The 24,927-nt window shown below is 42.8% G+C and overlaps 1 long non-coding RNA gene across 1 annotated transcript in view; it reads right to left on the reverse strand.

Annotated features, from left to right (window-relative positions):
• Positions 1–24,927, reverse strand: part of LOC309795763 — a 46,905-nt gene that overhangs the window by 708 nt on the left and 21,270 nt on the right. The gene's annotated exons all lie outside the window — the stretch shown is intronic.

Here is a 24,927-nt window from a genome sequence, read left to right on the forward strand (position 1 = left end):
TAAGTTTGCAGAGATCACAGCCCCTAAATATGACCATATTTTTGTTTGTTTCCTTGCTTTGAGGAATGGGGAGTAGCAGAGTGTAAAGGATATTGCTGAAATGAATCATTTCAACCCATAAATTTTTAGTAGGGCGAATAGAGGGTGGGGGGAAGAACTGGGGGGGGATGGGAAAAAACCTGTGATGTCCCCAGATGGTCAGCTCTGGGAGAGGAGCTGTGACAGGGGAAGAAGTCCCCTTTGTGTTTTATGTACTTAGAAAAGAAATATGAGAAAGTGCAAACATGAGTGGTTTACATTTCTTCCAGTATTTCTATAGTGAATGTACATTTTAAGTCAGAAAACTAATAAAATTCTCTAATTGGGACTAGGGGATTCCTGTTTCCAAGGAGTACAGGGTGACATGAATAACTCCTTTAAGACTCTTTTAAAGCTATAGTTCTGTAGTACGTTGACAGTAGAGCCCATTCTAATCTCTGCTAAATAAAGAAGTCTTCAATATTAAAAAGAAAAATACCAAGGCCAAGAACCCAATAGAAAAATGGACTAAGGGCCATGAACAGACAGTTCACAGAAAAACACCAAATGTCCCTTACACCTCAGATGAAAATCTTAATCATCACAAGAGAAATGCAGATTAAACTAAGGTATCATCTGTCATCTAGCAGATGGACAAAAGACCTCGTTTGACAACATTCTGTTGGCTAAGCTGTGGGGAAATGTATCCCCCGTTGGTGGGACCGCACAACGGCGTGTGGAGGAGAATCCGGCAATACCTATCCAATTATTTACTCTTGAAGTAGCAATCTCAGGTCTTGGAGCCCAAACACCCGTACATGTACAAAAGTATATATGCAATTATTCACCTCAGCAGTGTTTTTTAATACAGCAACGCAGCTATAAAAAAGATAGGTTAGATACACTGATACATCCACACAGTGGAACACAACTTGCTGTAAAACAAATGAGGAGGACCCTCTTGAACTGATAAGATCTCCAGTGTGTATGATCAGGTGGGAAAGGATGAAACACAGAATGCTATAGACAGTATGCAGTAATTTCTGTAAAAAAGGACTAGGCGGCGGGGAGAGTATAAGAATATGCATAAAGTAACACCAGGAGGATAAAGGACACTAATACAAATGTAGATGGTGGATGGGGACAGGGATGGAAGTGAAATTTCTTTTGTGTTGACTTTTCTATATTGTTTTGACTTTTTGGAACCGTGTCAGTGTATTACCTGGCTTCAAAAATGGAATCAAATCAAGGGGGGATAGGGATGGCACAAAACTTTCAGGAATGAGAACGTGGATCCATACGGGGGTAGGGCTGGAAGGGATGCCACAGCTGTCCATAGCCATGTTGCAGGATTTTGTTTAGCTTGTTTATTTTCCTCTTTGCTTCAACCTCTGTAGGTATTAGTTGAGAAATCGTAACATGCTTGATATTAGAACTTGAGCCTAAAGTAATACTCAGCATCAGCTTTTTATAGCTCAAGGAGCAAACTAGACTATTCACATTCGTTTCTTAATTCACTCTCTAGTTGTTCCATCCTTATCCTTTGCAATATGATTGTAATAAATTATCACATCATGAGGCAGACCAAGAAATATCCATCAAAGAATTTTTGTGCACAGAATCTCTACCGTCTGCTACGTTGATAATTGAAAGAACTGAGGAACTGACATGCATAGGGATGTTCAGAAAAAGCAAGCATCTCCCTTTCAAGAAAATGTTTTTCCAGATTTAAAGTTGGTGCAAAAGCAATTAAGTAGCATGTTTGAGCTAAGAGGCCAATGTCTAATCTACACCTTATGCTTTGGTTTTAGGTGACTTAAATGTCAGCTCAGGGACCTAACAGCCTCATATACAGTTTCCCAAGAGGCAAGCATGTTTGGCCAATGTATTGAAAGCTAATTCACTGATCTTACTGAAATATTTCCAAAGACTCATTTCTGCCTGGCAGGTTTAAGGAGCATTGAGGAGGCCACTGTGGGTGGAGGGGAGTCAGCAGAAGGAGAGCAGGTGAGGCTGATGGGGGGATGCTGCAGAGCGAGGCCTTGAGGATGTTCTACCTAGAGATCCCACCTCAGGACAGAGTACTAGTGCAACGGAAGAGGCTCCGACATCTAGGGACCCAGGAAAGGAGACCGAAAAGAACGGCCAGGGCTGAAGGTGGGAAAACAGGAGAGTATAGGGTGAGAAAGCCGAGGGAAGAAACTGCTTCCCAAGGAAGTGGTCTGCTGGGACAATCTACTGAAAATTCAGAGAAAATGAACATTTGAAATATGCATTGGATTTGTGACAGGAGGTTATAGGTGATCTTGACAAAGGGGATTCTGTGCAAACATTGAGGCAGAAGCCAGCTTAGAGAGGACTGCTAAATGAGTGCCAAGTGAGGAAACGGAAATTGAAAGTATAGAAAACTTGAGAAATTGGCTTCGAAGGAAGGGCGGGATTGGGGGGAAGTAGTAGCTAGAGGGGGAAGTGAGTTGAAATGTTGTGTTGTGTGAGAGATTTGAGCATGTTTAAATGCTGATGGCGAGAATCCAGTCAGGAAAAAGACTGAAAATACTGGAGGGAAAAGTAACTGACAGTGTAGGGTTCCTAAGAAATGAGAAGGGGTTAAATCTGAGCTAATTGTGAGGATGCAGAAAGGAGGTGGTTTTGTTTGTTTTTAATGGGAGGAAATATGAGAAGCTGGGTGTGAATAAAGCTAGGCTTGTAACTTTTGTAGCAGGAGGTTATAACACTCTATTTTTTAAGAAGTAGAAGACAATGACTCTGCTCAAAGTTAACTGTTCAAAGGGTTAGAAGAATAAGGAAGCTTTGAAACCATCACCGTCAAGAGCTGGAGAGTGAGTTGACTGGAGAAGTTTAGTGAGATCGCTGGGCAGTGTTTAGGACCCAGTTGAAACCAGCGATGGTGAATCACAGGGGTACCAGCCTGCCCTGCTGCGGGGTTTTATCTAGGAACATTCAGCTGCTTGGTATGTATTGGCTTCATCCAACTTTGGGTATTTGCCCACATTTGTAAAAAAAAAACAAAGAGGAGCCACGGACTTCAGGAGACTGCAAAATGAGTTACTACTCAACTAACTGATGGACCATGGAAGCTAAGCTGGAGAGAGGGCAATGAACACGGAAGGGGGGTAATTTTAGGGAATAAGAAGAGTGGTCCGTGGCCTGATGGTCCTGATGAATTTGAAGAACCCTCATCGTACAAGTAGTGGAACAATAAGACTAAAAGGATTGCAGATTGTAGTCAGAGAATGGATGGGAGGTGGGGCAAATTCAATCATGAAAAAGATGTGACTGATGAAGTTGAAGAGTGAAGTAGTATGAAAGACCATTTTGGAGCTGAGGTCATGGAACTAAGGGGTGAGAATGCTGGATGTGTCCTCCTCCCTGTGGGCACTGATTTGCTGAAATGAGATTCCATGTGCAGGAGTATAGTATAAATAATGTGATAAAATGTAGTTTTGTTTATAAACCTTTGCTTTTAGGGAACTTTTAAAAAAAACACCTTCTGTTTCTGCCAATTAACACTGTTTAAAACTACCACCTGTTATCACCATAAAAGAAAGGGCATTTTAACTCCCACCTCCTTCATTTCCTCCTCACTCCCAAAATAAGGAGGGACATAATCTCACATTTTCCAAGGTCCCTGCTCATTTTTAAAGCTTAGAAAAAATAACCGATAATTCTGCTCAAAACTTTAAAATATATATATTTTTTGTTTCCAATTTGTAATTGGAACATAAAATAGAGAAAAGCACCAGGTAGAAATCGTAGTTGCCTGTTTCTAGCCAATGCTGCTGGGTCTCTGTTTTGAACATTTGCTTCCAGAGCTACTGTTGCTGATGCAAATTCAGAGGTAAGAGACTGAGCAATAAAATTTGCAAGTGGTGTCTGTTGAGAGTTTCAATCATTTGTAAGTCTGTGAGAATGAGTTGAACTCCTGCGGGGGTAAGTGATGGAGGCAGTCTGGGTACCAAAATCTTGCTCTGCACCCACGCCTCACCCTTCTCTCCCCATCTCCTGCTTGCCCTCCTCGTGGCTCTCCGTCCCCAGCTATGAGCTTGGACCTTGCACTGACAAACAAATCAGATTTGTCTGGCTTGTGTGTATCAACTCTGGTCTGATTTATCATCACAACCTTGACCCAACCCAGGCTGATACAAGATTAAATGATCTAAATATTAAAAGTCTGTCCATTAAGGACAGATTCCATCTGCCTATTTTCGTTTCAGTTAATCCCTGTTGAAGGTACCCTTGGTACCTTCTAAACAATTTTTTTTCAAAAAACCTTTAATGTGAGAAATTTAATTTGAACTTTCTGGGTATATCTCTCTGATATTCAAAGCAATCAAATATCCTTTATATTTCATTTGAATTTCTCATGTAAGTACAAAATGGGACAAAATTAGAACCTGATTTACCCCCGTGTTCTCTCCTCATCTCCTCACATGCCCTCAAGCATAGAGCAGAATTAATAGATTGAAATAGTTGAACCAAAACAGTGGTTTGGTTTACCCAGGGAAAACATAAAAAAGATAGGCTAGCCTCAGAGCCACTATAATACATTCACATCCTTAAAGTTAACCACTAAAAGTGTTAGGGATTCTCTTTACAGTTTTCTTCTTGAAAGTCATCAAGTCACCGATGGAAGCTTATTGTGGAAGTTTATCTATGAGCCTTAAGGGCATCTACTCCCTGTTCAAGCCCTGATGTAAAAGTCCCTTCCAACCACTGCACTGATATCAACTTGCTTCGTTAGACGGGAGCATAATTTTGAATCACATCAAGTAAATTCTGGGAAATTCCTAGTTGACACCTGCACTGTCTTTGAAAGTCTTATGTTTTGGGGCAACCCGTTTTTTTCGGCATGTGAAGCTTACAGGTAAACTATGACTAAGAAATGTTTTTCACGAAATACAGTCACAGTTCATTTCAGCTCAGAATTCCCCCCCGCCCTGCTTCACCTCCCACGTGCCCACTTCCTCCACTGGGTTGGTTTCGTGTAGTTTGGGTAGTACCAGCTCTGGAATCCGCTCACTAGCTGCTTCTTCCCCAGTCTGAACTCCAGTTTCTCTTTCTCTAAAATGGGGGCAATAATATCTTCCTTCCAGTAGTAGTGACATGAGAATTTTTTTAAAGATAACGATGGAAAAGTTGTCTTGACAGATTAAAGCTCTAGAGAACCATGGCAGGTTATTCTACGTATCCATCAGTTTGCTGTTGTTGGAAATGCCAGTAGAACTAGGGAAACGACCTTCTTGACTTATCTGTACTTATAGCTCTCAACTTTGTGCCCCTTCTATTCTTTTTTTTTTTTTTTTTTTTTTTTTTGCTGTACGCGGGCCTCTCACCGCTGTGGCCTCTCCCGCTGCGGAGCACAGGCTCCGGACACACAGGCTCCGCGGCCATGGCTCGCGGGCCCAGCCGCTCCGCGGCACATGGGATCTTCCGGGATCGGGGCACGAACCCGCGTCCCCTGCATCGGCAGGCGGACTCTCAACCACTGCGCCACCAGGGAAGCCCTTTGTGCCCCTTCTATTCTAAGTGAGGCTTACATACCACCCTGAGCCAAGAAGGGGGTAGACAAATCACAGGGAGAGGAGAAGAAAAAAATGTCTGGTAAACAAATGTTTGCCTTGCCTTGCAGATAAGTCTTTCTGATGTAAAAGCTATCTCTAGTAATAGCTCTTTTCCTGCAACAAGCCCTTTATCTAAATTCCTTTAGGCAGTTAAGGGAGAGGCAAAAAGCTTTTCCAGAGACTGCTGGGTCTTCGTGCCTTCAGGCCAAAACATCCACATGTCAAAATGGCTATTTTGGGGTGGCATATTCTGTTTCCCCTCACAACTTTCTCATTTAATGACAAAACGAAAATGAGTTAGTAATGAGTTTGAAGTCCCTTATTCAAGGATTTGGGGAGCACAGCGTCTCACAAGCAGTGGAACCCACTTCCGGAGGGATTTCGGGCAAGAAGGAGGTTTACAGAGAGAAGAGGCCACGTGGAAACAGCGCGACTGGGTAGGAGGGTGGGGATTTCCTTACAAAACTAGCAGGTCCTGTTTTCTAGGGTAAGGTAAACTAGCTAAAGCTGAGTTGGAGGATTGTGAGTGGTGTATGTCAGGTTTCCTTGGCAGGAGTTTCTGGTAAAAGCAGGCTGATTTAGGCTTAGATCTGTGACATGGGTGGGGTCACTGGATACACGAAGTCTTTTTTTTTTTTTTTTTTTGCGGTACGCGGGCCTCTCACTGTCGCGGCCTCTTCCGCTGCGGAGCACAGGCTCCGGACGCGCAGGCTCAGCGGCCATGGCTCACGGGCCCAGCCGTTCCGCGACACGTGGGATCCTCCCAGACCGGGGCACGAACCCGTGTGCCCTGCATCGGCAGGCGGACTCCCAACCACTGCGCCACCAGGGAAGCCCCGAACTGTCTTTATCACTCTGTTTATATGTCAAGTTACTTGAACCTCAATTCTGCTTGGTAGTGGAGAACTCATCGGTTTAGGGCAAACCCAATCCACTCAGAGTTAAACCATCCAACTTGGGGCTCACTCCCTGCCTGGGAGTTTGTGAAGCATCATGACATGCAGGGAGGAGGAGGTTGGAGGTATCTGGTCTTCCAGTGTCACAGGTGCCCCGTGGGTCCTGCTGAGATGAATGTCATTCTGCTTGGCTGTCCTCCTCCCCTCCCCCCACCCCCGGCATCCATCAGGACACCTGCGTGCCCATGGGGTTTCCGCTCTCACCGTGTACTCTGCGGCCACTCTGCGTCCTCTCATTCCCAGTCACGAGGCCCTTGTTGGGGAGGAAAAATAATTTTCCCTCTACCCTTCTGAGTTCTTGGCTGAGGTCCCTGTAATAAGAGACAGATTCACAAGACAATAAACGAACAGAAGTTCATGAACCTGTGTGTACATGGAAGACACCCAGCAAAACTGAGAAACTCCCCAACATGACCTAAACCACTGGCTTGAGTAACCTCTTCACTAAAGACGAAAGAAAAGAGAGGGGAGCTCAGTTATGGGGACTGTTACCAGGAAGAGCAAGGTAAACAAGGGTAAGGCTTGTTACACAGATTTCAGTGTGTACCTCCTCTGTTGATAGGTCCCTTGTGATTAAGGGTTTTCCTTCCCTTCCTGGTAGTTGATAGGTCCCTTGTGATTAAGGGTTTTCCTTATCTTCCTGGTACGGAGAGGGAGATAACCCCACAAGTGGAAATTTCCTTTGTAAATGTACATTTCTCTTGCAAAAGGGTAACTTCTCCTTTGTTTTCAGAGCTTCTCGTGTGTCTGTAGTTCCTCAAACGAATCCTGTGCCAAAGGTATTTTTTAGGGCGGCACATTCTGTTGGTGTCCTTCACCCATCAAAGTCAGCTGCATCTCAGACCACAGGGGAAGGTCATTGAGCTGTTTCTTGAGGGCTGGCGGGACAAGCAGGGTGTCTGGGAGGCTGCCCCCAGCCCACCTACTTAAGCCCTTTCTACAGCTTATGCCTTGTTCTACAGCTACCATGATGGGGCGGGCACGGCGGGAGCTTCTCCTTCAGGGATCCAAGCAGGAAATGGGGTGCCAGTCTGTTCTAAGTTGCAGAACCCCAAATCTAAGGGGCTGCACAGCAGGGCTCCTTCTGTGAGGCCCTCGGCATTGACTCACCCCGGCTCTTGCCTCACCAGGTCTCCTCCCTTCCCCAGCTTGGAGGATTTTCACCTGGTGGTGGGAGGACAGAGAGGGGAGAGGCAGATCAGCCTTCTCTGTCTGTGTCACACCTGGCCTTCAGCTGTTAAACATCAAAACACAAGAGCTTAATGCGACGAGTCTCCTTGGGGCCATGAAGGCCTTGTGTCTCACAGCCAAATCGGGAACGGGAGGCTGTGACAGGGTGAAAGGACGTGAGGATGCAGATTTTGCCACATGTGCTTATGACAGCAGCTACCCTTACGCAATTTCTCTGTGCCAAGCTCTTCACAAACAGTTATCTCCCATAATTCTCACAAGAATCTTAGGAAGTAGCATTATCATGTCAATTTGCTAACTGAGGTTGAAATTTTGGAATTGAAAGCTCAGAGGTTAAACGACTGGCCTAAGGTCACACAGCCTGTGGTTGGTGGTGCCTGAACAGGAATCCAGGTACTTCTGCTTCCCAAGCCCTTGCTCTTTCTACAATCCCCCGATTACTCACTTCTTTAACGGACACCAAATGAAAAACACAAGCCAAAGCATGCACCTGGAATCTAGAAGAGAGTGTGTGTCTGCACAACAGATTGGGAAAACACCTCACACCTGATCCTTAGAGCTTTGTCCTTGTGAGATACTGCATAAGCACGTGTATGGAGAGTTGGTCAAAGTGATAGACGATCAGAAAGGATCTTTTCTTGGCTGGGGGGTGGGGGGAGTAGCTGGAGGAGAGAGCAGAAGAGTACAAGCTCTCAGATGGTTATAAACAATGTGAACAAATGGCAGAGACTCACCTTTCCAGAACGTGCCCTCAAGATGACCCACAACTATACTTCAGTGCATCACTTAAAGAAGCCACCTTAAAGGAGGGTAAACAAGCCTCAGGATAGAGCTGGAACACTACAGAGTTGGAGTCAAATTTGGTTGCAGATGGGCAGACCCCTATCCTGTGATGTACACACTGGTTTTCTTAACTAAAAAATTTTGAAGTCTCTTGGCAATGCACTTAAAACACCATAATTTTCTTTTTTACTTTCCTTTTCGATTTTCTATGCAACTCCATTCTTCTTTCACCCATCTGTTACCTTAGGATCCAGAAAGCAAAGCAGCAGCAGCTCCTATAGCTGACGGAATGAAGTCGGGAGCATCTGTCCATGGTGTTGTGTGTGGGTAGCAGCAAACATACATGAGCAAGAAGACCAACAAGGAGAGTCTGGGCTCCAAGCATCGCTCAAGCAAGGAGTAACTGCGTGAGCGTGCCACAGAGTTGGGCAGTTGGGAAGCCAAATGATGATGTGGCTTTTAGGAACTCAAAAAGAAAGTGGAGGTGAGAAACAGGCAGGAGCGTTGTGACACTGAAAGTTCACCGGCTTTGGGATCAGCAGGATCCAGTCATGAAGGCTGATGTCTCTGCTCGTTTACTACATGACCTTGGGCGTTTTCGTTCACCTCCGTGAACCTCAGTTTTCTTATTCATAAAATAATTACAACCATAACATCATCCCTGCAGTGTGGTTGGGAAGATTGGAGAGGATGCATATAACGCTCAGAGCTTAGGACTTCACAAGCAAGCGGTTCTGTCCTACGCCGCGGCTCATGTATTTCCTAAGGGATCGTCCACGGCTTCCCTCGGACTCCTAGAGCTCCTAATAGGGTGGATTCACTGCACGTGTGTACGTGCAAGGCGGCTGTGCTGGTGCTGTGAATGCAAGGCGCAGGCAGCTTCCGCAGAAAGCTGCAAGACCGTGAACATGGATCGGTCTCTGCTGCTTTCCGTTTCTACTGATGCAAAACCACTTACACACACTCAGCACCTTAAAACAACACGTTTATTCTTGCACAGTTTCTGTCGTCTGGAGTCCAGGCGCAGTGGAGCTAGGTTCTCAGGTCAGGGGCCAACCAAGCTGAAATCAAGGTGCCAGTGGGCTGTGTTCTCATCTGGAGGTTTGACTCAGGAAGAAACCATTTCCAGGCTCATTAAAGTTATTGGTAGAACTCAGTCCCTTATGGCTGTTTTCTTGCTGACTGGCAGCCGGACATCACCCTCAGCAACGACGAGCCACCCTTGGGTCCTCGCCTCGAGGGCCCCTTTACAGGCGGTTCCTGACATGCTGTTTGCTTTTAGGCCAGCAGGAGGATCTCTCACTTCAAATATTTCCTCCCTCCAGAGAAGGCCCAGGCCCCCTTTTGAGGTGTTCACTTGCTCAGGTCAGGCTCCGCCAGGATCACCTCCCTTCTGATTATTCACAGGCAACCAGTTGGAGACAGTTACCTCTGCAAACTCCCTTCACTTCTGCCCCGTAACCTAACCTATGACAGGAGTGAAATCCCACCATATTCCCAGGTCTTGCCTGCACTCAAGGGGCGAGAATCATACAGGGCATGGACACCAGGGGGCAGGAATTGGGGGGGCATCTGAGAATTCTACCCACTGTGCCTGCCTGGTCATGCCCAGCTCCAAGTGAGGGCTGAGGGCTGAGCACGGAGGTGAGTAACACTTGGTAGACAACTTATGAATCAGCTTCGATTCAGCTGGAAGTTCACCAGGTGATTTTTCTTCTTGCTAGATTAACGTATTCTACAGAATTACAGCAAAAAATTTCCGGATACCGCACCCTGAAAGAAAATTGTCCTTTTGGGAAATGTTTTGCCCTGGAGGAAGCATCTCGTACCATCTCAGGCACCTTCCATTCTGTTCTGCAGACTTCTTGAGGCTGTAATGTACGTTCACAAGAATTCAGGTCACGTGGCCTGAGATCTACTTTTTAAAATACTCTCAATCTAAATATGGGGAAACTGAGTCCCATACAGGACTAAATTCACCTGGCCCCCTGCTCTGGGCCTCTTGCAGTGATGTCATGACCAAAATGTCCCTGCTGTTTAAGGAGAGACGTACCAATTGAGTAGGATTCCTAGTAGGTGGTCTAATGAGTAGGTGACCACCAGAAAATGGAAAAAATACTAGCCAGATTTTCCAAATAAAATTTAATGTCCTGGGGCCTCCCTGGTGGCGCAGTGGTTGAGAGTCCGCCTGCCGACGCAGGGGATGCGGGTTCGTGCCCCGGTCTGGGAGGATCCCATATGCCGCGGAGTGGCTGGGCCCGTGAGCCACGGCCGCTGGGCCGGCGCGTCCGGAGCCTGTGCTCCGCAACGGGAGAGGCCACAACAGTGAGAGGCCCGCATACCGCAAAAAGAAAAAAAAAAAAAAAAAAAAAAAAAAATTTAATGTCCTGATGACTACCACTATAAAGAGAAAGAGATGGTAAAAGTTATTTTCAAATTAATTGAAACTGAATTATTGGAATTAATTGAGGAATATTTCTTTTGCATAAAGTCTTTTTTCCCTCATTTTCAATGAAAAAAATTTTGTATTAATGTTAGTAGGCTCCAGGTCTATTGGGATTAAAACAGCTACAAAGTTATCTTGTTCATTACCTCCTATCCAGATCACTGAAACCTGATTGGTTTACCAGTCTCTAGTACCCCTCCAAAAGATTTTTACATCTCTTGCAGGCTGAGCTTCTTAACAACACCTGGCAGTATTAGTTTTCCCTTAAAGAAGGATTCCCCGGGTGGGATAGGGAGGGTGGGAGGGAGACGCAAGAGGGAGGAGATATGGGGATACATGTATACGTATAGCTGATTCACTTTGTTATAAAGCAGAAACTAACACACCACTGTAAAGCAATTATACTCCAATAAAGATGTTTTTTAAAAAAAAGAAAGCATTCCCCTGTGCTGAAAAAAATGTGGGGTTAGATTTGAGAAAGACCTCTCGGAGTCCAAAGTCAAATGGGAAGAGTGGTTCTGGGTCTGTGCAAGAGAAGCTCCCAGAATCTGTCCTAACCCAGCACTCCAGTGAAGGGAATTGAAAGAGCCAAGATGGGGGGCCGTGGGGAGAGGGCACGGACTAGCTTTACTAAGAAGTGCCATCGGCTGAGCGTTGCACCGAAACCATACTGGCTTTGGAGGGACCCTCATCAATGTTGGAGGCGGGGACCCCGGCCAGAGCCCAAGGATGTGATGTGAAGTAATCAGATTCTCATACTCCGCTGTTGGTAATGCAAACTTGGACAGCCACTTGTGAAATCAGTTTGGCACTTTCTTAAAAGTTAAATATACACTTATTATATGAGCCGCTCATTCTACTTCTAGGTGTTTATTCAAGAGAAATAGAGATGCATGTCCACCAAAAGACCTGTACGTGAATGTTCATAGCACCTTTATTCATAAGGGCCCAAAATGGAAACAACACAAATGTCCATCAAGAGGTGAATGCATACACAAACTGAGGTATAGTTGTACCATGGAATAGTCATCACCAGTAAAAAAGTAACAAACTACCAATATACACAACACGGTTGAATCTTAGAGGCATCTTGCTGAGTGAAAGAAGCCAGACAAGAGTACATACTATAAGATTCCATTTAAATAAAGGATGAGAACCAGCAAAAAAACAAGCTCTCAGTGAGAAAAATCATATTAGTGCTTGCCTGGGGAAGAGATTAGGACTCTAGAAACTGCAAAAGGGCAGAAGGAAGATTTCAGGAGGTAACGGGAATATTCGATATCTTGGTGGTGGTGATGCCTACGTGGGTGAATGTATTTGTCAAAACACATCAAAGTGCGGTCTTAAGTGCACTCAGTTGTATATAAAATATTCATTATTATATAAATATTAAACCAACCAAAAGTTGATTTTTTTTTTTTTTTTTTTGGCTGCGCCATGCAGCTTGTGGGATCTTAGATCCCTGACCAGGGATCAAACCTGCTCCTTCAGCAGTGAAAGTGAGGAATCTTAACCACTGGACCACCAGGGAATTCCCAAAAGTTGATTTTTAAAAAGTGACCCAGGTGCAGGGTTCCTACTGGAGAAAACTCTGATGAAGATCACCCCGTGTATCCCTAGGGACCTCTGAAATTTATGCTGTGTCTCAATTCCAACGGAATTCCTATTTAACTGATATAAAAATACTGTAGAGACCAAGGTGGAGTCAATTCACTCTTCTTATTCCTTCTGCTAGAAAGCCTGGATGTTATAAAGCAAATATAGAAAACTCTGAAAGGGGAGAGGAGGAGGAAGACGGGGAAGTGACCTCAGAACCCAGGGAGTGATGTGGCAGTGAGTTCCCTGAGTTTCTTATTGTCTCATGCATCCTGGATTGAAGAACAGAGAAGCTGGCAACACAGAAAGGGCAGTGGGTGCAAACCAAAAAAAAAAAAGCTTCCAAAGAGAGGGGCAGCCTAGGAAGACAGAAAACTTTTAGACAATAACCAGCCCGCTCAAGCCCACACGACAGGAAACAACCTCGCTCTACACCCAGCTGAACACCAAGGGCACCCAGGCAGCAGAACCTCTTCTTCCTCAAGTGAGTACTGTTTCCTCTTAAAAAAAAAAACCTGTTAACATTTTCAAGGGCACTGGCTATGCTTTGAGGTAATGATGGTTATAAAACCATAAGGGTGTCTCCCTTGCACAGGAGGTGAGATGTCCAAATGGCCCTTCTATGACCACCTCTGTGACGATTAAATTGCTAGGTCGCTAACACAAGTCATTGCTATTCCTTGTCCCCAGATTGGACCCTGGATTTAAAAAAAATGACCAGTCTTCTCTGACAACACTAAATTCAGTGGGGGAAAATACTTAGGAATCTGTTAGGGTGACTTTGTACCCAAATTATCTTTGGCACTCCCTCGATGGCCACTTGGTACTGCCAAAAAATTACTTCCATCTCCCACTAATTTAACTCACAGCTTGGCACACAGGAACAAAGAAGGGATGCTGTGAATAATTAGGTGTGAGTAACATGCTCTACAGTTTTGCCAGTGGAGCTCACCAGGACTGTCAGAACTGCCCTATTTTTCAAGCTCACAGTAAGAGAAAAACCTTAAAGACAAAGAAGGTAGCTCATCCTTCTCCTGGAAGGATATTTGTAACTATTCAGACAATCTATTCAAATAAAATGTTATCCTTATAGATATATGTTCTAGTAAATAAAATGTTATCCTTATAGATATATGCTCTAGTAAATAAAATGTTATCCTTATAGATATATGCTCTAGTATCTTTTCAGGATGGGTAGAAGCAGTTCACATTCAAATACTTATTCAGCAAGTTTTAAAAGACTTTATTCCAACATTTGAAACACCTTGTCCATTAAGAGCGAGTGGGCTTTTTATGGGATGGTGCAAACAGTTTGTAAAGCCCTATACATCAACAATGCCTCCACTACCCAACAGTAATAGTAAAATATCAAAATTGCATTTTGAAAAATAAACTTGCCATGATCTGTGTTAAAACTGGCCCTGGACTTCCCTGGTGGCGCAGTGGTTAAGAATCTGCCTGCCAAGGCAGAGGACACGGGTTCGAGCCCTGGTCCAGGAAGATCCCACATGCCACGGAGCAACTAAGCCCGTGCGCCACAACTACTGAGCCTGTGCTCTAGAGCCCGCGAGCCACAACTACTGAGCCCGCGTGTCACAGCTACTGAAGCCCGTGCACCTAGAGCCCGGGCTCCGAAACAAGAGAAACCACCACAATGAGAAGCCTGCGCACTACAACGAAGAGTAGCCCCCGCTCGTCACAACTAGAGAAAGCCCCCGTGCAACAGTGAAGACCCAACGCAGCCAAAAATAAATAAAATTTTAAAACCCAAAAAAACTGGCCCTACCCGTAGCTCTTATAAACATGAAATCTATAGCTTAAAAAAGACAAGCACTCTCGCCATATGCAATATTAATTTGTAGGATTTGGGGTATTTCAGGCACTTCTGGAAGAATAGACATGAGCTGAATTGTGCTGTGTTGGATTATTACAATACCTCTGAGGTGTGATATTTCATTTACAAGTAAGAGAGCTCTACCAATTGATCTGGATGATCGTGAAATAACACTGGTTTCAAATTTGCGTTCATCAGTTTTCACATTGCCTAAAGGTCACTGGACAGGGTTTTTTCAAGCCCCATGAACGAATGTGGCTGTCAAGTCCTAAGTTCTTATATCTTAAACCCCTACCTCCCATAATAAGCAGATGTCAGTCCCACTCATTTCATAACTCTTGGCATTAATGTCTCTTTTTCTCCCTAGACACAGGGGTTAGCAACCCACTCTCCATCAAGTTCAAAATCAGTAGTGGCATCATGATGTTTTCCCAAGGGTGACCTGAGGCTACAAGGACAAAGGATAGGCCCGTTACTCTAACCTAGATCTGCCAAAGACTAAAATTCAACCTGTGCTCCAAGCTTCCTGAACTCTAAGTAAGTTCATTCTGATATAATTTAAAGACTCAAGAAAATCCCCAAGGAGACATTTTCTTCAACCTACCTGTTGTCAACAGGAAGACAGGTCTAGTGACCATCACATGTATCAGCAGCACACGATAGTGATTACACACCAGGATGTTTGTTACTTGCTGCATTGCTCCATCTAAACTTCCTGGTCAATGAGTAAGGGCAGGGAGGTAAAGGGAATTCACCCTTAAAGACCAAGTCTCACCCTCTCTGGATACCATGTCTTGACCTCATTACTGTCACTGTGGTCTTATCTTCAGGAACTAAACGTACAATAACAATTTGTTCCTTTAATTGTCACACTGATATACAAAATACTTAAATGCTTCTAAATGCAGGGTCTGCGCTCATGCATCACAAGGCACGATGGGAAAATCCCCATACAAGAGGACCTTCTCACCTAACATGCTGCGTGTGACAGTTGAACAGCAAAAGGCTGAAAGAACAAAGCTCTCCAAACGTTACGGGTAACACAACTAGTCTAACTTCACAGAGTCTGCACTTTCCCTTTCCAACTCAGTGGAAAAAAACAGAGATAACTAGCAACTGAAGATTAGTGTGCTAGGCCACCGATGAATCTGTATTGTTAGAAACTAGCATTTAATCCTACCTTAGGCTACTTTAAAAATCCACCCAAACACTTGTAGAGTAAGTATAGTGGCCACTGTGTTCTAGATGACAGTTACAATTGGAAAGGAAATAATAGTTTACATGAAACATGAATACTTAGAACATGTTGCAGGAACTGAACCTTTAAAAGCACATATTCTGGGGACTTCCCTGGTGGTCCAGTGGCTAAGACTCTGCTCTCCCAATGCAGTGGGTTTGATCCCTGGTCAGGGAACTAGATCCCACAAGCTGCAGCTTAGAGTTCACAGGCTGCAGCTAAAGATCTCGCATGCCGCAACTAACACCCAGCAAAGCCAAATAAATAAATAAATATTTTTAAAAATAAATAAAAGCACATATTCTGAATTTTCTCACCTGGATACTAACAAATAGTGAACACTATATATTTAAGAATAGACTTGGAAAAGAAATCTGAAGAACCAAATGTAAGAAGTCTTGCGAGGAATCAAATTTAAAATAAAACATTGCTAAAGAGGCAATGAAGAATTGTAGAATAGGAAAATGACAAGAAGCCCAATATTCCATTTGTTAAAAATTCTTTTCTGTTGGTTTACTTTTCTCTGTTTTTAAAATGACTTAAAGTACACAAAATGGATTAATCATAATCCTTGGTTCATGGCACCTCTTGGTTCATAGGTCACCCTTGACTGTTCCTGGGCCTCTATGTGAATATATTTGAGTGTATTTGAATAAACCAGTGATCACCTGTGAACCCACCACACAACCCAAGAACAAGCACTCTGGCCTAACATCTACTAACATCTGCCCTACCCCTGTTCTTCTCCTTGCTTCATACCCTCCAGCCCAGGGGTAACCACTGCCCTGAATTTATGCTTATGATTCCTGGGCTTTCAAAAAATGTTTTATTGCATATATATGATTGCTTAACCAACATATTGCTTGGTTGTATTTCTTCTTTAAATGTATAACTTATATCCATTCTCCTGTTAATTTACCCATTCTCTTATGAATGAACATTTGGTTTATTTCCAGATTTTTGCTATTATGAATGGCACTATGTGAAGGTTTTTTTTTTTTTTGGTCTTCTGGTACACATGGGCAAGTTTCCCTACAGCTTATACTTAGAGGAATTTTTCTGTCGTAAAGTATGAGAATGCTCAACTTCATGAGATAATCCAAATTGTTTTCCAAAGTGGTGGTTCTAATTTAAACTCTGACCAAATAATAAATAGCTTTCTCTTCATATTTGATCCACAATCTCTCCATATTTGGTATTGTCAAACTTCTTAATATTTGCCAATAGAATAGACGCAAAACGTCTCATTGTTCATTTTCCCAATTACTGAGATTGAGCAATTTTTTATGTGTTTATTGGCCGGATGTTTCCTCTTCTGTGAAATTCCTATTAATGTCTTTTGCCAATTTTCTATTGTTGTTTTTCATTAATTTGTAAGAGCTCCTTAAACTGTGCTGATATGTTAACGCTTTGTAGGTTTTATGTGCTGCAAATATCTTTTTCCATTTTATAGTTTCTCTTTTCACTGTTTGATGAAAGAATTTCTTAATTTTGCTATAGTCCAAAATTTTAATCTCCTTTAATGGTTAAATGCATTTTTGCATCTCACTTGCTTCTACTTTCTACTAAACATTTTAACATTTTGCTTCTGACGTTTAAGAATGATCCTCTGTGGATGGACCTAGAGACTGTCACACAGAGTGAAGTAAGTCAGAAAGAGAAAAACGAATACTGTATGCTAACACATATATATGGAATCTAAAAAAAAAAAGAAAAAGGTTCTGAAGAAGCTAGGGGCAGGACAGGAATAAAGACACAGACATAGAGAATGGACTTGAGGACACGGGGAGGGGGAAGGGCAAGCTGGGATGAAGTGAAAGAGTGGCATGGACATATATACACTACCAAATGTAAAATAGATAGCTAGTGGGAAGCAGCTGCATAGCACAGGGAGATCAGCTCAGTGCTTTGTGTCCACCTAAAGGGGTAGGATTGGGAGGGAGACGCAAGAGGGAGGAGATATGGGAATATATGTATACATATGGCTGATTCACTTTGTTATACAGCAGCAACTAACACAACATTGTAAGCAACTATACTCCAATGAAGATGTTAAAAAAAAGAAAGAATGACCCTCTGGAATTAATTTTTGTATATAGAGGGAGCTAGGACTATAATTTTCTTTTTTCCCTGTACCAATAACCATTTTTTTCTAGTTGTGCTTATTGAAAAATCCCTCCTTTCCTTGCTCATCTGCCATGCCATCTATATCATATATCAAAGATTAAATATGTGAGGACGGTTTGGGAGTTCTGTATTCTCCTTCATGGGCCAGTTTCATTGGTCAGTTTGTTTATCTTTGTAGCAATACCACACTGTCTTAATTGCTGTAGCTTCATAAAAGTTCGGATGTTGGGCAGGGTAAGTTTCTTCTCTTTCCTCTTTAATAATGTCTTGGATGTTCTTGGCTCTTGTCTTCATGACAGATTTAGATTACTGCTATGATCTATGAAATGTAACCTACAACCTTACAATTCTGCAATTCAAATGGGTTGTTTTACTTAATAATCAGTTGCTCTGTTTAATTATATTTAAATTGGCATAAATATTAGTGAGGTTTCCTGTTAATTCAGAAGAAGCTTCACCTTCATTGACCAACATGACTTATGCATTAGGGTGTAATAAATCGCCCAGCTCCTTATTTTTTTAATCATAGCACGCATAGAAAATAACATTTCTTTTTTTTTTTTTTTTGTGGTACGCGGGCCTCTCACTGTTGTGGCCTCTCCTGTTGCAGAGCACGGGCTCCGGACATGCAGGCTCAGCGGCCATGGCTCATGGGCCAGGCTGCTCCGCGGCATGTGGGATCCTCCCAGACCAGGGCATGAACCCGTGTACCCTGCATCGGCAGGTGGACTCCCAACCACTGCGCCACCAGGGAAGCCCCCGTAAATAACATTTCTATAGCAGATGGGGGTTAATGGACAACAATGCTTGTAGCCTAAGATAAATGCCCAGGGCCCAAGGCCAAACTGAGCCTTCCTGATGGCTGAGAGCATCAGTAATCTCCACACACATATAACACACAGTTCCCCAGAACACAGATCAAGATGCTCTGCGTTATTCAAATGAGTACTTGACACTATCTCATTTTAATTAAATAAATAAGCATTTACATATATTTAAAATAGGTTGGATCTGTGTTCCTTTACAAAAGCAAATTGCTTAAATTAAACCACAGGCAAAGGCAGAGTTAACATAAGTTGAGCACATCTGCCTTCTGTGAGATACTATTCCAAAATCTAATTTGAATCTAACAGAATGCCAATAAAAAGTTTAAACACTGAACAAATTAATTTATATATTATTTTACTTTAATTTAGTTCCTTATTTCTATGACTTTACTGTTCTAAAAAGTGCTCATATAATAAAAAAATCAACGATCACACCAAGGACGAAGAAGATGGTAAAGAACCATTCCCAACCCCACAGCCTACAAACAACCATCGTTAATACAGGAAAATACATGCCGTTCACCCTCTGGGCTCATAGACGGATAAATAGGAAGACTGAAAGATAGATGATGGAAGGGTGGATAGACTAAAGTAATTCTGAATAAATGGTATCACTATAATGCTAATTTTGATTAAAAGTTTTACATTTAATTGAATTTTAAAGCTCTATTGTTTGGTACATACACATTTAGTGTCTCTATGTCTTCTTGGTGGATTTAAAAAAATGATTATTTAATAACCCTCTTTATCCTTTAAAAAATTTTTTTAAATAAATTTATTTATTTTATTTATTTATTTTTGGCTGCGTTGGGTCCTCGTTGCTGTGCGCGGGCTTTTCTCTCCTTGCAGCGAGCAGGGGCTAGTCTTCGTTGCGGTGCGCAGGCTTCTCATTGTGGTGGCTTATCTTGTTGCAGAGCACGGGCTCTAGGCACGCAGGCTTCAGTAGTTGTGGCTCGTGGGCTCAGTAGTTGTGGCCTGCGGGCTCTAGAGCGCAGGTTCAGTAGTTGTGGTGCACGGGCTTAGTTGCTCCGTGGCATGTGGGATCCTCCCGGACCAGGGCTCGAATCCGTGTCCCCTGCATTGGCAGGTGGATTCTTAACCAATGAACCACCAGGGAAGTCCCTTTAATTTTTTTCTGTTATCAATATAGCACCACACTTGCTTTCACTATTACTCATGTTAGCTTGACAAATCTTTTTTTATCCTTTTACTTTCAAATTACCTATGTCGCTGTGTTTGAAGTGAGTTTCTTGTAGACAGCACGTAGTTGGATTACACTTTCTTTTCTTTTTAAAAATCTATCCTGGGACTTCCCTGGTGGCGCAATGGTTGGGAATCTGCCTGCCAATGCGTGGGACACAGATTTGTGCCCTGGTCTGGGAGGATCCCACATGTCATGGAGCAACTGGGCCCGTGAGCCACAACTACTGAGCCTGCGCGTCTGGAGCCTGTGCTCCGCAACGGGAGAGGCCGCGACAGTGAGAGGCCCGCACACCGCGATGAGGAGCAGCTCCCGCTCACAGCAACTGGAGAAAGCCCTCGTGCAGCGACAAAGACCCAGCGCAGCCAAAAATAAATAAATTAATTAATTTAAAAAAAAATCTATTCTGCTAATCTCTGCCCTTTAATTAGTATGTGTAGACCGTTTCCTTTTAAAGCAATTCTTGAAATGTTGGAGCTGAAGTCTGCTATTTTATTATTTGTTTTCTGTTTGTTTCCTATTTCTCTTTTCTTGTTTTTTTGTGGGGTGCCTGGCCTTTTTTTAGGATTCCATCTTGTTACTGTGAACTTTTTTTGAGCATATTGCTTTGTATACCTTTCTTTGTGGTTGCTCTAGGTATTACAAGATACATACATGACATCACAATCTATTGATTTTGATGTTTAACTACAAGTGAAGTGCTGAAAACTTACTTCCATTTAGGTCCTTTTTACCCCCTATTTTTAAAATGTAATTCTTTCAAGTGTTTCTTTTACATATATTGAGCACCACATAGATGCTGTTTTAATTTCTGCTTCAACCATCAAGTATGATTTCAGAAACTCATGAGAAGGATAGCTTACTATATTTAACCGTATTTTTACCCATTCCCTTGCTGTTTTTTTCTTTCTTTCTTTCTTTCTGAAATCCCAGGTCTTCTTCTGTTACCATTTTCTATCTGGAGAACTTCCTTTCACCATTTTTTAAGGGTATGTCTGCTGGTGATACATTGTCTTAGTTTTCTTTCATCTGAGGATGTCTATTTCTTTTTCCTTCCTGAGGATGGTTTCTCTGGACACAGAATTCACATCACCTATTCCTTTCTTTTATTACTTGAAAAATGTTGTGCCACTTCCTGCCAACCTCCATGGTTCATGGTTTCAGATGAGTAATCTGCTGTTATTTGAATTGCTGTTCCCCTATAGGAAATGTGTCATTTTTCTCTGATTGCATTTAGATTTTTTTGTCTTTAGTTTTCAGATGTTTGATTACAATGTGTCTTGGCATGGATTTCTTTGATTTGGATTTCATTCAGTTCCGTGAATCAATAGGTTTACATCTTTCAGTCATTATTTCTTCAAATGTTTTTTTCAGTTCCCCGTTCCTTCTCTCTCCTTCTGGGACTCCAATGACACAAGTAGTATAACTTTTGTTATTGTTCCACAGGTCCCTGAGGCTCTGTTCATTTTTTTTTCCCCCAATATATTTTCTCTCTGTTTTTCAGATTGAATAATTTCTAGTCACTGTTCTTAAGTTTCTAATTTTCTGTCATTTCCACTCTCCTGTTGAGCCTATCCAGCAAGATTAAAAAATTTTTTTTGGCTTGTCATATTTTGTTTGAATTTAACCGAAAAAAATAACTGAAGCAAAAGTGAAGTCAATGCTGACCTTTAGAACAATTTTTTTTCACTCCATGACAAGATAAAGCTATTCCCTCAGTTCCCTTCTTCTCAATACAGAAAATAGTAGCAGGGCCTCTTAGAAATTATGGCAGGTCTTTCTTCGATTTTGGAGACACTCTTGTTCTTTACTATATCAAACATGTTAAAAGGATCACATATTTCACATTACATATAATTTTCCTATAAAAATATTTGAAGGGATTTTAATAATACAGCAATGAAATTTTTATTAATTTTCATTTCTTTTTTTTTTTTCATTTTGAGACAATAGTGAACATTCTTGGAAGTCCTTATGGTTTTGTGGTCCTAGACTCTGCACCTGTGCTGTCCAATGGCTCTGGACTCATTTTGTTGATGAGAGTAGGTTTGATACCTGGCAGAGCCTTGTCAAAAATTTTTTTCTCTATCATTAACCAACATCTCCTTCTGAAGTTTATAGCCTGGCATTATACCCTTTTCCATGTTGGTTACTCCAAGGGAATTATGCTGTTTCTTTTGGGGTGATTTATATCATTAGGTATTGAGGGAGGTAGATTCTGTGATCCAACTTCATTCAACCTTCTTTAAAAGTGAAAACTATTGGGCTTCCCTGGTGGCACAGTGGTTGAGAGTCCGCCTGCGGATGCAGAGGACACGGGTTCGTGCCCCGGTGCGGGAGGATCCCACATGCCGCGGAGCGACTGGGCCCGTGAGCCATGGCGGTTTAGCCTGTGAGTCCAGAGCCTGTGCTCCGCAACGGGAGAGGCCACAGCAGTGAGAGGCCCGCGTACCACAAAAAAAAAAAAAAAAAAAAAAAAGTGAAAACTATCATTTTTAGTCCTTTCTCAGAGACACCGACATGAAGACATTGTTAGCTTTTTTTTTTTTTTTTTGCGGTACGCGGGCCTCTCACCGTTGTGGCCTCTCCCGTTGCGGAGCACAGGCTCCGGATGCTCAGGCTCAGCGGTCATGGCTCACGGGCCCAGCCACTCCGCGGCACGTGGGATCTTCCCGGACCGGGGCACGAACCCGTGTCCCCTGCATCGGCAGGCGGACTCTCAACCACTGCACCACGAGGGAAGCCCCATTGTTAGCTTTTGATATTTTAGAATGTGTCTGTCATTCCTTGGTTATCACTTGTTTAGGTAACATTTCCCCCTAAATTACTAATTAAATCCCAATTAAATTAATCCTAAATTTTGGCCTGATTCTTTCTTTTTAAATGGTTCAAAATTGCTTCCGTCTTTTTTTTTTTTTTTTTTTTCCCGTACGCGGGCCTCTCACTGTTGTGGCCTCTCCCGTTGCGGAGCACAGGCTCTGGACGCGCAGGCTCAGCGGCCATGGCTCACGGGCCCAGCCGCTCCGCGGCATGTGGGATCTTCCCGGACCGGGGCAGGAGCCCGTGTCCCCTGCATTGGCAGGCGGACTCTCAACCACTGCGCCACCAGGGAGGCCCTGCTTCCGTCTTTTTAACCAAATTTGCCCAAATCTAAAGCATTAGTCCTTTTGTCTACCTACTGAAGATGAATATATTTCAATTTACTTTTTTTTTTTTACTTTAAAAAAATTATTTATTTATGGCTGCATTGGGTCTTCGTTGCTGCACGCGGGCTTTCTCTAGTTGCGGAGAGTGGGGCTACTCTTCATTGAGGTACATGGGCTTCTCATTGCGGTGGCTTCTCCTGTTGCAGAGCTTGGGCTCTAGGCATGTGGGCTCTAGATGCAGGCTCAGTAGTTGTGGTGCACAAGCTTATTTGTTCCTGGGCATGTGGGATCCTCCCAGACCAGGGCTCGAACCCATGTCCCCTGAATTGGCTGGCGGTTTCTTAACAATTGCGCCACCAGGGAAGTCCCTCAATTTGCTTTTTACTGAAATTTGTTAACACAGTTGGATCAATGCATATTGCCTCTTTTCCATCTTCCATTTTGATGACAAAGACACCCAAAGCTCTGGACACTATTTTCTTTTCCCAATACTGCTTGCTATGTTTTTTCTGTTTGCTTCATTACCACACTTCCAACTATTTTCTATTTAATTTGTCATTTGGCCTGTTTTAAAAGTTTTCCCTTTCCATTGTTTTGTTCTGGCAATCCTATATCTGGCAAGTTCGTTTTTCTTCTCTGATATCTCTGTTTGATGCTGTTAATAATATTATTGTAAAAAGACAATTTGTTGCTTCTACACTGATAATGGAAAAATAATAAAGTGGTAAAGTTAATAGGTGTTTTTAAAAATGTGACTAGTAGGCAAGTGGGGTTTGTTTTTTTTTTTGGTGGTTGTTTTTTGTTTTGTTTTGTCTTCAAAGTCTTCAAAGACTACATTTAAAAGTTTATGGAAGATGGGGAAAATTATCTGTTGAAAGTTGCATCTTGTGACCTCAGGCTGACTTCAGGCTTTGACAAGAACATCAGCCTTCTTGGGTGTTTGCATCTTAAAAGAGGAGCCTGGAGCGGCAGATATGGAAGGTTCGTTTCAGATATTAGGAGAGGGAAGAGAGTATCCCTGTACTCCTCCATTTACATTTTGTTGAACTGCTGTTGTTTAGATGGAAAATATGAAAAATATCATTATACTGTCTATTATTGTGCACATCACACTGTGTAATGATTTGTTGCTTGTTCATTCCGGGGCAAGAACTGTGAGCTCTTTTAGTCAAAGGCTCTGTATTATTCACCTTTTTATCCCAAGAGCCTAGAACAGTGCCAGGCTCATGGCTCATTTCCATAAATGTTTGCTCAATAATACTTGGAATATTTAAAACATCTTTCCACGGTCTTGTGTTGAAGGTTAAAATGTGATTTTCCAGTGCTTGTACATAAAAGGTGTTTATTCATAATCATATGGATGCTATTCTAATTTCTGAAAGGAGGACAAAACCTAAGTTATTGTAGCATTGTTTCTAATGATGGGTAATTGTCTATTCTCATGTCTGTAAATGTCTGTTTCCTGGAGGCCCTAATGCCTGTGTCCTGTCCTGGGTGTGCCTTTTTACTTCCACCACTAGGGGGCAGCACAGGTAATGAAATCAATTCCCTCCGGTTACACCTCGCAGGATCCCTCCATACCAGTCTGTACAAAATAGCCCCTTGCTTGTAGAAAACGTTATTAAATAGCAATGTGCAACCATTTCAGGTTTTAGGATTCTTCTTTCCAAATCTATAGAAAACTCCAATACATTACCTTAGACTATAATCCGATGACAGAATCTCATGTTTTAAGTGAGGAATTAGTCTAAGGTTGCTTCCAGCTCTAAGACGACTGGTTTCCCAGGTTGATCTCTCTGCCACCCACCCCATTTCTGGTTTTGAAATGTGGAGGGAAATAGGAGGTGATCGGGTTCACCTTCAGGTCAGGAGTGGCTGAAGGCCTCCGGGCAGAATCAGGCCGTGAGGAAGAAGAGCCCCATGACCCTAACTAGGCCTCCTATTGCATGCTGACCGTTTTCTTTTTCTTTTTTTTTAAATTTG

The sequence above is a fragment of the Mesoplodon mirus genome, assembly GCF_964341445.2.
Source record: "Mesoplodon mirus genome assembly, chromosome: 20".
Taxonomy (NCBI): Eukaryota; Metazoa; Chordata; class Mammalia; order Artiodactyla; family Ziphiidae; genus Mesoplodon; species Mesoplodon mirus.